At 39.2% G+C, this 13,893-nt stretch overlaps 2 protein-coding genes across 3 annotated transcripts in view; one reads left to right on the forward strand and one right to left on the reverse strand.

The window, feature by feature from the left end:
- zgc:113278 overlaps positions 1-13,893 on the forward strand; it is an 852,580-nt gene that overhangs the window by 757,235 nt on the left and 81,452 nt on the right. The window lies entirely within an intron of this gene.
- The window catches only part of ngfa (nerve growth factor a (beta polypeptide)), a 46,291-nt gene that overhangs the window by 20,628 nt on the left and 11,770 nt on the right, over positions 1-13,893 (reverse strand). The gene's annotated exons all lie outside the window — the stretch shown is intronic.

Here is a 13,893-nt window from a genome sequence, read left to right on the forward strand (position 1 = left end):
CCCCCTAAACAGAGCTGGACACGCCCACTTTTCTGACTTTTTCCAAAGTAGAGGTGTGAAAACACCCTGCTGAAACGAGGGGGTTTCATGGCCCTTTAATAAAGCTTTTCTATTTAGAAAATGTACAGATTTTTGACTTTCATTTGTTGTGCATTGTTTCATTATTTTATGATAAAAAATACTAAAATACTAAAAAGAGAATAATGAATCATTTTGAACTGCTCTTTGTAATATTTTTACAAACCTATTATGAATTGTCACACCACAAATATGGAACAATATTTATAACAATAAACAATTTATAACAACTGAGTAGATTTCAATCAAAGTCACTACATAGTAATAAAATCATGTTTAAACTTGAACACCGCAGAAGATTGCCAACAGACACATCTGCCCTGACCCGTGTCCGCTCCATGATCTGAGGCATCCATCAAACATTCCATAAAGTAAATCTTTCACGATCAATCTTTAGGGAATACACATGGAAACAAGCCTTCCGCACACTGAGCTCAGGAGAGGATGTGTGCAAAAGTTGTGCTGAGTTTGACGGATGACTGCATGCAGTTAACATAACATTTAACCCTCCAGATGGAGGACCAGCATCATTATGGTAATGACGAGTTGCACAAACACATTTGCACTCAAATACATGCAATATGCACAGACACACACAGAAAGAGACACACACGCATGGATGTCCGAACATCGTAAATTTGGCAGAAGAAAGAGGTACCATTAGGACATCTGTGAAACCGTCTTTTAAACACAGCTGCTGTTTTATAGACAGTACAAGAGTGAACAGGATATACCATGAAGTGTATCTAAGATGGGAAAGATTTCAACCTTTTTACCACTTCTACTCAAAATGCATCATTACCGGCTAAAATATCTGCAAATAGGGGTCTGTGATATTAACAAGATTGATATCTTCGATAACAATAATACAATATTTTGTTAAGTTCTTTTTTCTCTGCTTGTTGATTTATCGCTGTTATCATAAAATAAATATAAGACTAACACACCTGAAGGTGGGGACATGTCTTAATGAGAGATCCGCTAAATAATTAGTTCAATTAATTCACTTAGAACAGAAAATTCATTTGAAAATGAAGCACACACACATGTTCTGCTTCAGCTTTGTTTTTGTTTTGTGTTAGTTTTTTGTTTTTGATGGCCAAACAGTGGTCTGGAAATGCCACCCTTGGCTTATCCTAGTAGATGTGTTCCACACCGACAAAGTTCGCCTTCTTGATGCACCCATATCCCAGGCAAGCCTATTCGGTGACCTTGTCGGGGACTTTACCCTGGACTCCTCAGAGGTGAGAGATCTGCTGTGGGCAATAGAGCAGGTCATCTCTTGGTGAGCTCGGAATACTGCCACCGCCATATCACCCTGCAGCCCAAGACCGGTTACTCACTGAAACCAAGCAGAGCTGAGCCTGGTCAGTACCTGGATGGGAGACCACATGGGAAAAACTATAGGTTGCTGTTGGAAGTGGTGTTAGAGAGGCCAGCCGGGGGCGCTCAACCTGCAGTCTGTGTGAGTCCTAATGCCCAGTAAAGTGAAGGGGACACTACACTGTCAGTGGGTGCTGTCTTTCGGATGAGACGTTAAATCGAGGTCCTGACTCTCTGTGGTCATTAAAAATCTCATGGCACTTCTGGTAAAGAGCAGGGGTGTAACCCCGGTGTCCTTGCCAAAGTCCCTCAATTAGCCCTTACAATCATGGCCTCCTAATCATCCCTATCCACTGAATTGGCTCTATCACTGTCTCTCCACTCCACCAATTGCTGGTGTGTGGTGAGCGCACTGGCGCCGTTGTCCTGTGGCTGCCGTCGCATCATCCAAGTGGATGCTGCACACTGGTGGTGGTGTGGAGAGACGCCCCCCATGATTGTAAAGCGCATTGGGTGTATGGCCATACACAATAAATGCGCTATATAAATGTACATTACATTACATTACTGTAATCCGCACTGTCCTATTCCACTGGTTAGTGATCGTGTCAAGCCTCCTCGCAGGAAGTTTATGCTCCAGTCCGAGGTTCCCGTTAAGTACATTAAAAATAGGAACACAAAGCGACCCTGAGGTGTCCTGCTTGGAGAGTAGGAGAAGCGTTCTCTCCCTGGAGTCTCCCACGTCTCAGCTTTGTTGCACTTCACCACAGGCTTCAAGGCGCTAGATGATGGGCTGCTTTCTCTCGCGACTCTTATTTTTAGCTCTTTCCTGGGATGCTCCGCTTTCTGGATAAGCACTTCCCATCTCGAAGCTGCCCCACCATAATAATAATAACTTTAATAACTTTATTTGTATAGCACTTTTCCAACATACATGCAACTCAAAGTGCCTCACAAACAACAACAAAAGCATTAAAATAGACCACAAAAACTTATCACATATACTGAAATAAAAACATTCATGTACACAAAATGTAAGTATATATTCACATGATCACACACACAATAGGCCTTACATATGCAGGCACACACCATACATTACATACATAAACCTACAACAAAATAGATAAAATGCGTACACCTAACAAACTTGTTTAATCATACGCAATTTTAAAAAGATGTGTCTTAACACGCTTTTTAAAAACATGAATAGGTGCGTCAGTGATTGTTCCGGTGATGCTGCCCGTTCAGCCTGGTTAGCGCTGCTCAGGCTGTTGTAGTTGCTCATTCAGATGGTCAGACTCAGCTATGTGATTCAATTCGCTGTCTGCCTCCCGAGTTTATGGGTGTGTATTTAAAGCGGTCATCGCCACACCACCCCTGACTCGTGTAAAGAGATTGTCATCCTCCAGCTGAAGGATACAATCGAGTTAGCCCCTTCACCCTGTAAATATATATATTTCCCTTTACTATAAATTACCATAGTATTTTAAACATGTAACACATGGTTTTATTGTATTTTTTGTTTTAGCTGTTATATACTATAATGTGTTTCTGTTTGGTACAGCATATTATTTACAGTAAATAACTGAACTGAACTATTATACCTCATATGTTTCATTGGCAGTTTTGTTGATCACTGAGACATGACTGACTTAGGTTGCTTCGATTTTAAAATGAAAATTGTGAAAATAGCTTAGATGTAGCGAAGCTACTTTTGCCAAGTAGCTTTTAGCTTAGCTTGCTACATTTCCGAGGGGGTAGCTTTTAGTGTAGTTAGGCTACATTTTTAGTAGAGTAGCTAATAGCTTAGCTCAGGGGTTCCCAAACTTTTCAGGCCGCGACCCCCAAAATGACAATGCCAGTGACTCGTGACCCCCAATATTCTCTGAGGTGGTTATAAATACAGAAACCTTGCATGCAATGGCACAAACACACACCCATGGACCCAAGTCTATTCTTCTTTTAATTTTTTTTTAATGTATGAGAGCTGTAAATGGGCCACAAAGTTTAACCAGGTGTTATGAAATCTGCTGCATCTGACGCTATTGCTGTGTCTTTAATACAATGCAATTACCCTAGGGGTTGCAATCCAATAGAAGTAGTCACTATAAGCTACTATAGTAACTATATATGGTATAAACGACAATTTTTTTCTCTTCAGAAGGTTATGGATAAAATATGGTAATTCTTATGGTTTAATAAAAATAAATAGATTTTTGGAAACCACCAGGCGACCCCCCTTCATTGTCCCGCGACCCCTCGGGGGGTCCCGACCCCTACTTTGAGAACCATTGGCTTAGCTCACTACATTTTTCAAGTAGCTTGCCCAACACTGAATTAAACACTGAATTAAACTGGAATTAATGGTTCATTTTAACTGGGTTCTAAAAGACTTTATCACACAATCTCTCTATCTTGAAATTCTGGGTAAATGAAGTAATCATACTCCAAAGAACACTTACAAATTCCACAGGCCACATTCATGGTTTTTGTAAAAAGCAAGTTCTTCGGTCTAGTCACATGATGTAATTGTTGTACAGGCTGTTGTCTGTGTCTGAGGTCTCTGGCATGAGAAATCACTGGAGGTGAACTTTCCCAATAGCTCACAGCACAGCCAAATGTTTCCCAAACAAACCTGAAGACTTCCTGGACCGGCTGACAGCTAAGATCATTTAGAGTCTTTCCTCCAAACAATTTAAACAGATGGAGACAAGGGCTGCAAGTGAGCAATGCACAACATTGTCCCCTACTTCCCAGTCAATCTGCTCTTGTTGTGCATTTAGTATTATATAACTAATTTCTTGATTGAATGAGCACTGTTGCAATGCACAACTCCTACACAGAGCAGTTGATTTGAAATGGCTCTGAGCATTGCGTTTGGTGCCAGCTCAAAATTATGGGAACGTTAGTTCAGTTGTTTTCACATGTGCTGCAGCCAAATTGACCTATTGCTTTATTGAGTAGTTTGAAGTGCTTCCAATTTATCTGTGAGCTGCGTTACTGTATACTTCTGTTTTCTTGGGAGAATGACATTTTGAAAAGTAAAATGTACATTAAGTAAGCTATTAGTTAAAATTACACTAATATATAAAATGATTCTGATGTTTATGCCAAATTTAACCCTCTATCGCATGCATAATGATAAATCTGTTAAAAAAAAAATCATTGTTTCTTAAAATGCCTTAAAGAGCCTCTATTTTGCATTTAAAAAGGTCCTATTTTGGTTTTACAGGTCTCCAACAACAGGCTGATAGGCGTGCAAGGTCAAAACACACTTTCATTAGCCCCTTTCACACATACAGACCTTTCCGGAAAATTACCGGCAATTTTCCGGAAAGGTGAGTATGTGTGAACAGGCCCTTTTTGAAAATACCGGTAAATTCGTTCTGGCTATTTTCCGGAAAGAGAAGTTGTAACATTACCGGTAATTTGCCGGAATGCTGCGCTGTGTGAATGTAGAAGGAAGATTTCCGGAATAAGCGCGTGCACGTCTAGAACCTGCTGACGGGAGACACCTGCTTTAGCCAATCAGAACAGTCAGACACATTCACATGCGCGCGGTTTATGAGAATAAAAGCCTTCGAATATTTTTCCAGACACCTTTAGCTGCTAGATGTTAGTCAGATAATGTTTCTATGTTCCTTCTTAATGCTAACTGTGTAAATAATTATCGATAATACGTTTATGATAATCCGTTGTTTGTTTACCTTCAAGCTTTGCGTGTGCCCGTGAGCGCCTATAGCGCCAGCACACACACATATCATGAACATCTCGACATGCGAAAGTGTTCCTCTATATGTTTTCATTGAAGTTGTACTCAATACTGATCCATCCAAAGAGTTTGTAATGTAGTCAAATGTTTACAAACACAAGGGCAGCCGTTTAGAGGTCATTTCTGGTTAATGATGTCAGAATTTACCGGCATTTTGCGATGGATGTGTGAATCCTCTTTTCCGGAAAAATTCTGTAACGTCCTCGCCTTTGTGAACAGCACTTTTTTGGATTTACCAGTAAAGTCGTTCCGGATATTTACCGGTATCACTGTGTGAAAAGGGGTTTTGGCTTATAACATGCATTTATTTTTACCCAATTATGCCAGCGACTCCGATATGAATCGTTCAGCGATTCATTTGTTCCCAAACCCCTCCTTAGCACAAAGCTAATCTGCGCAGATTAGTCCGATGACCCAGTCGGTTGCGATTGGTCAACAGCGTTCAGCATAAGACAGAGAGAAAAGCCCACCATGGCTATGAAATAGCAGGAAGAGAGTATATGAAAGCCCAACGCAGGAATGCAATAAATGAATGCAGGTAAACACCAGCATATTGCTCGTCTCTTCAACCTAACCCCAAGTAATAACAACACCCATTTAGTATTAATCCACACTGTGGCAAAAGTTGAACTCTTTTGAAAATTGACCGCGCCACACGTGTGTAGGAATGGCTGATGGTGGCCAAAGCAAAGGCAAACAGCAGAGGATTGCCAGCTCAGAAACGCATTTAAATCAGTAAAGGAAGAAGCATGCGTAGCGTTTTTAAGATGAAAGTAGAAAAACACAGGAACTATGTTTCTAACTACAGCTCCAAAGGTGTAGTTGCGAGTGCTCAAGTTTGCGACGCAGTTTGCAAATGTTTGTTGGAGCGACTGATTTGGGAAACGGCAAATCAACAAACTATGTTTGTAATGACGGAACTTGCGACCTTAGTTGGCTGATGATGGTTTTGGGAAACGCATCCCAGGACAGAACAGAATTCAATTTACAGTTTCTCAGTTCCTTTTGCTCACTGTCTACTTTCTTTCCGCATGTTGGATTACCGTCATTGAATTATATTTGTTTATTAAAATAGTTATTTATTTTTCTTTAAATTATCTAATGTAATTTGGCATTCCGACTCTGATTCATTACCAAAACATATTCATAATTAATACATTAGCAGTTTTATATTGTGGTTCATATAATCAGGGGTTATAGTCTTGCACAGATTTTTTTCTCCCCAAAAGAAAGATTAAAAAAAATAAAAAATTCCTAGTAGAAATGTGGTCACGGGTGTCTAAATTAGACATTAAGCATAGTTAGCTAATGCGTATACGTTTTTCTTCAGAACAGCAAGTCTTTTCAATTAACTCACTAAGGAGCAGAGAAGAAGCTGCAATTAGCAAATACAGTCAGGGTGAACGCTAGCAGCTAATTCAGCCTTATAATGATAGACACTTCAGGCCCAAGGCGAATGTTTTATCATTTTGTTTGAGGAGATTTTGGCATGTCTCGTTAAGAAGCTGTTATGTTGCTAATTGATGTCTGAGTGAGGTCGAGATTGTATGGCGGAATGAGGAAGTAGAAATCATTTTTCATTGACAACCCAACGACTGTCACAATCAGTGTAATTATGCAAAGAAGATGAACTAATACAGCATAATGATAAGATATTCAAATGGTGGCTGATTGCTAACTAAACTATCTTTCCCATTCATGCCAGCATATACGCGTTTAACTTCAGTCTCAAATAAGTCATGATGTTTAGAGTTGAGCGTGATTTTATAGTGTTTTATTACCACTTTTGAATTCCAAGAGTAAAGCAGTTTGTGTTAGGACTACACAGCCGTGAGTTTATACAATAAAGCCACAATTAATGGACATTCATCAATATTAAAACACTCAAACACACTGAAAAAAAATGATTACAGTATGATTTGCACTTGTTAACATCATATATTTGCACTGAGACGGATTTAGCAGCAATTGATAATGTTGCAGCACTATGCCTGTGGAACAAAATCAATGCCAAAAGTATTGAATTAAAAAGCTTGTTGAATAACAAAAAACTGAAAACAATAATATATCGATTTAACAAGTTCTTGCATTTTATTGACTTGAATTCCAGGGTTTGTATTTTTAAGCCCTGAAATTTAACATAGCTGTTTATTTAAGCTGTGAATATTTTAACAAAAAATATTTCAAACATGTTTTCATACTTATAAGTTCAATGGGGTATATGCCGAGCTAGTGCTGTTCCCATGCTGATAAACTTCCGGTGACCTGTTATTGTGAACTTTTTTCCATTTTATACGGTTCCTTTTACAGCATCGATGTTATAATGTTATTAAAATACATTCAGTTAAATAAACTTTGACATTTATTTAGTTGCTCAAGCGTAAAACGGGAGAAAAAGCCGTTTACTCGCACGCGCCCATCAGAACCGGCAGGCTAGCGCAGAAGCTCCATTGAATATACTGGGGTAAAATAAATGATCATATTATAAAGACATGGAGGTGGAAAATGTAATTTAATGCAGTGCTTCTTGTACAATCTGAGGCCCACTTTAAATCGGACATCACTCAGCTAGTGGGGATCGCTGATTTTTAAAGAAAACAGACCTTAAACGCGCCGGTTTTTGCATTGGCATTCAGTTCACCGGAAGCGCTTAACCCAGGTTACTGTCAAATTAAAAGTCCTACTAGCATGCTTCGGCATATACCCTATAATTCATATTCAATTTGAAGATTTCACTTACAAAATGTTCAATACCTTTTAAAAATACTATGTATAATATTCAAAAGGCAATTTTCAGTTCGTTTTATTTCAGTTCAAATATTCACTTCCATAAATTCAGTGGTTCAAATTCGACCGTTAAAATTCAACATTACATCCGGGAACTGCAGGAAAAGCAATAGATTGCAGATTGAAGATCGCCAGCTGCTCTTTCCCCAGCAGGTGGAGATGGAATAATTTAAAATTTTTAACCCAGTAAATAGGCGAGAAAAAAGCTAATAAAGGCACAAAAGTAGCATTTAATATTAAAGGGCACATAGATTACCGCTTTCTTCATATTTATTATAAGTCTTTTGTGTCCCCAGAATGTGTCTGTAAAGTTTCAGCTCAAAACACCCATCAGAGTATTTATTATAGCTGTTTGAAGTGTCTGTATTATAGCTGGGAAAAGGTTGTTGCTGTTTTTTTGCACTGGGCCTTTAAGGCTAGTCATCCCCGGCCACCGTTCCCACGTGTCTGTCGACAACATGCCTCAATCGCCGCCCTCGGCTGCCTCAGGAAGCAGATCTCACGTAACGTTTGTGAGAAATACGACAGTAAGAACTTACCAATCAGTTTTTGATGCATTTTTTTTTTTGTGGAGTTGCAACAATGAGTTCACGCACACACAGCGCAGACACACACACACACACACATAGCACAGACACGTAGCGCAGACACACACACACACACACACATACATAGCGTTGACACGCAGACTTGTAAAACTCACTCTTGATCACGTTTGATGATGATTGATGATCCTAGCAAACTGAATAGACCTTTTATTCCCGGTTGCTTTGCGCTCATCCTGTCTTGTTGATATGATTATATGCGTTACTACGGAGACATGTTAATGCATGCAGCTGTCAATCAATATTGGTGGGCGGGGGGACCGCACTCCTACGTCAAGTTGCGGTCGATCTGAAAACCGCTCCAATTGGTACACCGTTTTTATGTTGTTACATTTGAAAAAAAAGGACTGGGTGTGTTTATTTCACCCCAAATATGACAATCTATACACTATACTTACACACATTTATGTCCAGACAGCTTTAAAAGTAGATTTTTTACCATAAGTGCCCTTTAATATCAATGTCTTGGCCATTAAAAGTAATAAAAGGAGTATGAGTAAAATGAGTAAATGATGTTTTGGTCATCTATATTTGCCCTTATGTAACGGAAGCCAGCTGGTGATCGCGTAAACCTCAGTCCTCTGATCCAGCGACAGACGTTGTTCTGCAATCTTTAGCCTCCTCGCCGGCTCGTGCCCTGCTCGGACCGGTGGGGTTACATTCACATAAACGGTCTTTTGACAAATATGCACTGTAAAAAATGGCCGGGATTTCAACGGTAAAAATGCTACAGTACAAATCCGTAACCTGGTTAACGGTATGTTTCCTTAATATATACGGCGAATAACCGTAAACTGACTTTACCAGAATTCCCTGCATGGCACATAACTTTTTATGCATTTGGTTGACATTAATATGGGTCTTTTTAGTTGTTTCGCCATCAGTTATGGACATTAAAGATTTATGTTACATCTAATGTTGATAAATAATGTTTATTTCATGACTTTAATTTTATGCCTGTTACCATACTGGTGTTTAGTAGCTGTGTGACTGACACTAGGCACCTTCTATATGCTGATACTCTTTTCTGCTTGTGGGAAAAGTTAATTGTGATGAGGATTAACTCATTATGTAGATTCCTCACCACCACCTGCATGTGGGTGTGCTAACGTGTCTAACTGTGTAACAAAAGATGTGTAAATGTTGATCATTCAAAATACAGACATATAACCTCTATAAATTAATAAAATACGGTAATTTACCGTAAAAATGAAAAATTACTTTTAAGGTTTGTACCATGTTTTTTAACAGTAAAATACTGGAAACCACAGCTGCCATTTTTTTAACGTAAATTTTACGGATTTATTTTTTACAGAGTGATGTTACACATTCTCTATCTTTAATAACTCTTTCTTCTATAGATGTAAAGTATTATACTGACAGCTAAAGAATAAAAACGCAGGAGAAACCGGAGAGGAAATTTTATAATAATAAAAAATAGATAAACATAACTGGCAGGGCTAAGAACAATTAAGAACAAAGATATACAAAACCAGACTGTATTATTTTATTCAGTTTGTGTTATTCTACAAGCTTTTTAATTCAATACTTTTGGCATTGATTTTGTGCCATATATGCCAATACACTTAACACCTAGTTAAATTGAGTTTGAGGTTAGTAAACAATACGCAACAGTGAATTCAGTTGATCTTGCTCTCAATATTTATACTTATACAGAACTATTAGCCCCCCTTTGAGTTAGTTTTTCTTTTTTAAATATTTCCCAAATGATGTTTAACAGTGCAAGGACATTTTCACAGTATGTCTGATAATATTTTTTCTTCTGGAGAAAGTCTATAAGCTATATTTTAGTTCGCTAGTCAACAGAACAAACCATTGTTATATAATAACTTGCCTAATACCCCTAACCTGCCTAGTTAACTTAATTAACCTAGTGAAGGCTTTAAATGTCACTTTAAGCTGTATAGAAGTGTCTTGAAAAATATCTAGTCAAATATTATTGACTGTCATCATGGCAAAGATAAAATAAATCAGTTATTAGAGATGAGTTATTAAAACTATTATGATTAGAAATGTGTTGAAAAAATCTTCTCCCCGTTCAACAGCAATTGGGGAAAAAATAAACAGGATGGATAACAATTCAGAGGGGCTAATAATTCTGACTTCAGCTGTATAACACAAAACTCCTGATCTTTCAGCCTGCCATGGCTAGATATCCTTGAACTGTAAAATCTTGGCTCAAGTTCTTTGAGAACACATTTGTTTGTCTCTCCTCTCCCCTGCGTGCCATAACATCTCAACGGCCTGTGAATTTCAGAAGTGTGACGGCATTTAATGTTCTTCTAATGAACTCTCCCAAAGATAGTAAGAGCTCATGATCAGGCCTGGAGGGCTATAAAGTTGACCAGGAATCCCTTTTCTCACTGTGCAACATTTATTATTGTTTCGCTGCTGTTTCACTCATGAATAAGTGTTGTTAGGAAAACCTTGAACATCAGATTAACGCCCTGCCATAACCATGGAGTTTTACAGTCTTGACATTTGGCAGTTTCAGTATGACATATGCAGAGATGTATAAAGTACTAGAGACCCAGACTTAAGTAAAAGTACAAGTGCTCTTTCGAAAAAAAAAAGTGACTTGAGTAGAAGTTGGAGCACTCTTTAAGCACCAGACTTAAGTGGAAGTACTAAAGTGTTCAACATTTTTTTGTACTTCAGTTTTGCAAGTAGTTTATTTCCAAATGTACTACTCAAGTACTGAAAGTAAAAGTACAAGTATTGTGTAATGTAGTTATTAAAGAAAGCAGTCAAAAGACATCATGTTGTTCTGCTTATTTTAGATATCTTTTTTTGGGGCACGTGATTAACCAGAATGAAAAGAGACATGCCTTACGATACTGTTTTTCTCTAGCGCTTGAACCACAGATCTGACGGATTATAACAGCTTTAACACACACCTTTCAAAGTTGTGTGTCACAAAAACACTCCGTAATCCACTCAAAAAGATATTGAAACCCATTTTCGGATCACAAATTACCGGTTGTTAATACTGTAAACGGAAGTTCTAAACATTCTACCGAAAGACGCTGGTCGCTATTGGTGCCCTCCATGCAGCAGCCAAGAAAAATGTCAGTTCAAGAGTTCACACTTAGCTGATAATCATTAAGCGTATTTGGCATTCCTGGGAGAGATCCCTGAGCTTGTAATATCCTCGAGCCTGGGGCTCCCTCCCGTTAGAAGGGCGAGAGGGGAGTTCGAGGTCAGGTAGGTCTCGAGAACTCCCCTGCTTGTCACCGTGAGAAGTGTAAACTAAGGTTGTACGGGGTGATAATTTGTTTTAGTCGATTAGCTATGGTTTATGTTTTTGGACGGTGGGAGGAAACCGGGGAACCCGGGGGAAACCCACGCGAACACGGGGAGAACACGTAAACTCCGCACAGAAACACCAACCGGCCCGATAGGTTGGACCGGTGGTGTTCTTGCTGTGAGGCAACAGTGCTAGCCACTGGGCCACCGTGTCGCACGATCAGAAAAAGGGGGAGGAAGTAGGGGTGGAAAGGGGGGGGAGGGGGCTTCAAGACGAAGATAACTGGAGTGAAAAACTCAGGTTATTTATAAAGCTTCCGTAATCATCTAATAGGGCTGATTACAGAGCTGATAAGGAGCCAGCCGTGTTTATTATAAGCACGTGATAATCTCGAAATTAGTTTATGAATAAACCACACTAATTGTAACGAGTAGGGGTGTGAATCTACACTGGGCTCACGGTTTGATTCGGTTACGATTATCATGCCATCAATTCGGTTCATTTCGATATCTCGGTGCATCGACGATGCTTTTCATACATAATTAGATTTTTTCGTCACAGCACAAGACTTTTTTTTATTGCAGTCTATAAATATATTTATATATTATTTGTAATACAACCTGCTCAACAGAAAGGGCTGCGATCGGCTTTAGAAATGAAAGCGCTGTTTACCGATGGCGGGAAGAACAGCCAAGGTTACAGTCTGTATGTGCGTAATACACGGTTGTCACAGGTAATCCATAATAGACACAGTGGAGGAAACTCGCTCCAAAGGCACGCTCGTGTCTGGATCAACTAGTAGCGCTTTAACAGCCGAAAGGAGAGGAAAAGTTACCTCACATACAGGCCAGCGCTGCAGGTCAAATGTGTGTGAGAGAGAGGTAAAGATGGAGTTTTACAGCATTTCTCCGTAGTGCTGTGCTGCCTTCATAAGAGCGTTATTTACTCCTTCTTCGCCTCCTTCGCCATAGTATTCTACTGCGACATTGCGCATAGGAGATAAATGACATCAGCACGTAATAACCGGTTATGATTATTACTGAACTGATATCGAAAATCTTGACACCCCTAGTAACGAGTAACGATGCAGCATATAAAAAAATCTATCAGAGTAAAAGTAGTAAACTCATCAAAAATATGTACAGAAGTAAAAGTGGAAGTAAGAGAAAAAAACAATACTCCAGTAGAGTACAGATACAGCCTTTTAGTACTTAAGTACAGTAGTAAAGTAGTTCTACTTCGTTACTATACATCTCTAGACACATGGCAGTGTTTTAGTTTAATGTTATGCCATATTTCCTCTCGCAGTTAGTGAGAATTTGATTGTTCACTCTGGGATAGCAGACAGGTTTGCCAAGCAGGAATTCTCTCAAGCGCTCATTCCTCTTGAGTTCGTCTCAATGGGTTTAACATCTTTCATTGTGTACTTTCCTGTTCAAAAAAGTTTCTTTAAACTTGACCTTCAGCTGTCTGCACTCATCCTACTGTAATTTACCACAGCTAGCAGCCAAGAAATATATATGGCTTCTTGCACAGACCTCTGCTAGAAGGCTGACATAAGGATTCCTCTATTTGATAAATCAGTCTTCTAAGTTATTTGAAAGTGAGTGGAATGCAAATATTTTCTTTTGCACCTTTACAACTGAACCTTTAACTACACATGTTGAAGTATTGCACATGCTCTGTATGTAAAAGTATAAACAGATCCAGTGTTTATGAGGGCAGCATGGTGGTGCAGTGGGTAGCGCTCTCGCCTCACAGCAAGAAGGTCGCTGGTTCGAGCCTTGGCTGGGTCGCTTGGCGTTTCTGTATGGAGTTTGCATGTTCTCCTCATGTGAGTTCTCCTCCGGTTTCCCCATCAAAAGACATGCGGTAAGTGAATTAGGTAAGCTAAATTGTGCATGTTGTATGAGTGTACAACATCTTAAACTTAAATAAGAAGGGAGCACAGAGAATTTGCCGCTAGCACAGTTAGCACTTTGCAACCAACCCTGCAGCAAACTCTTTCAAGATGAGAGAAGATGACAAGGAATAACCCGCAAGCTAAACAAACAACA

Source organism: Danio rerio, chromosome 23, assembly GCF_049306965.1.
Source record: "Danio rerio strain Tuebingen ecotype United States chromosome 23, GRCz12tu, whole genome shotgun sequence".
Lineage (NCBI taxonomy): Eukaryota > Metazoa > Chordata > Actinopteri > Cypriniformes > Danionidae > Danio > Danio rerio.